Source organism: Euprymna scolopes, chromosome 34 (genome assembly GCF_053919585.1).
Source record: "Euprymna scolopes isolate OS-2025 chromosome 34, ASM5391958v1, whole genome shotgun sequence".
NCBI lineage: Eukaryota > Metazoa > Mollusca > Cephalopoda > Sepiida > Sepiolidae > Euprymna > Euprymna scolopes.
The window spans coordinates 62006635-62008534 of NC_136515.1; the positions used below are offsets into that span (position 1 = coordinate 62006635).

At 43.9% G+C, this 1900-nt stretch overlaps 1 pseudogene; it reads right to left on the minus strand.

Moving 5' to 3' along the window:
• Positions 1-1408: 1408 nt before the first annotated feature.
• LOC145259360 (U2 spliceosomal RNA) lies at positions 1409-1533 on the minus strand (annotated as a pseudogene).
• Between the last annotated feature and the right edge of the window lie 367 nt (positions 1534-1900).

Sequence of the window (1900 nt, forward strand, 5' to 3'; positions counted from 1 at the left end):
GTACGCTTTTGCTAAAGTAATTTCTCCTTACACACCCCATATGTATCTTAATATTATGTTATTTATGCATATCGCTCGAGACAAGGCATGCCACATGCCTTGTCTCGAGCGATATGCATAAATAACATAATATTAAGATACATATGGGGTGTGTAAGGAGAAATTACTTTAGCAAAAGCGTGCTCCTAGCCACTAATGTATGAAACCTCAAAAGTATAATCAAATGCACATAAAGGTTATAAAATAAAAATCCAAAATCCAAACATTTGTTTACTGCCAACGTTTTTGACAAAAAATAGGTAATAATTACCAAATGAACTAGAATGCAATTTGAATAAAACAAGGCCGATAGATATTAGTCGCGTGCTATCGTGTAATGAATGAACGCGTGAATGTAGGATTGACATGAACTTCTTAACGATAAACTAAAATGACCAAAAAATGGGCTGAAATGACTTAAATACATAAAAAGCACACTGCACTTTGATACTACACTTTGATCTTGGCCAAAAGTTAAAGAAAAAGGGTATGTATTTGGCCCCAAACCGAGCAAATTAGGTACAATGTCGATTTTTAATGTGAGGAGTGAAGGGGAAATGGGGGCCACCTCCCCGGAGATTAAAGGTGCGGGATAGTGACAATTGGTATGATGAGTAGCCCCTTACATTGACCAAGGTCTTATATGTGGGGTGGCCCCCACATATGGTCTTTGCTTGCAGTATCTGCTCTGGCAGATACTACATTTGATATTGGACAACAGGCCAAGAAAAGGGTATTTATTTGCTCCCTCACCGACCAAATTAGGCACAAGTAAGATTATAATGTGAGGACAGAAGGGGTAATGGGGACTAACTATCCGGGGAGAGGGGAGTTGGAGCTGGATAGTGACAATTGGTATGAAGAGTTTGTATTTATTTGCTCCCCCACCGGGCAAATTAGGCACAAGGCCGATTTTTAATGCGAGGAGTGAAGGGGAAATGTGGACCAACGCCACGGGGAGTAGGGGAGCTGGATAGTTACAATTGGAAAAAGGGTTGCCCCTATATTGACCAAGGTCTTATACGTTAGCTGCCCCCACATATGGTCTTTGCTTGCAGTATCTGCAGGGACAGATACTACACTGTGATCTTGGTCTCAATGCCCCCCCAAAAGCGGTATATATTTGCTCCCCCACCGAGCAAATTAGGCATAAGGCCGATTTTTAATGTGCGGAGTGAAAGGAGAAAGGGGGACTAACTCCCCGGGGAGTAGGGGAGCTGGATAGTGACAATTTGTATCAAGAGTTTGTACTTATTTGATCCCCCACCGAGTAAATTAGGTACAAGGCCGATTTTTAATGTGAGGAGTGATGGGGAAATGGGGGCCAACTCCCCGGGGAGTAGGGTAGCTGGATAATGTCAATTGGTATGAAGGTTTGCCCCTACATTGTCCAAGGTCTTATATGTGGGGTCGCCCCCACATATGGCTTTTGCTTGCAGTATCTGTAAGAACAGATACTACACTTTGATCTTGGCCAAAAGGCCAAGAAAAGCTGATTTATTTGCTCCCCCACCGAGCAAATTAGGCACAAGGCCGATTTTTAATGTGAGGAGTGTGGGGGAAATTGGGCCACCTCCCCGGGGAGTAGGGGAGCTGGATAGTGACAATTTGTATGAAGGGTTTGTTGCTTGCTTATCTGCCGGAACAGGTGATATTTATTAGCAAATTAGGCACAAGGCCGATTTTTAATGTGAGGAGTGAAGGGGAGGGGGAAGGGAAAAGGGGACCATCTCCTGATAGGTGGGAAATAGGACCTGGATAGTTATTTGCCAGCTGGCACAAGTAGGGTTGCCCCTACACGGACCAGAAAATTGCCACAAGGGCAATGGTCTTTGCTTGCAGCATCTGCCGGAACAGGTAC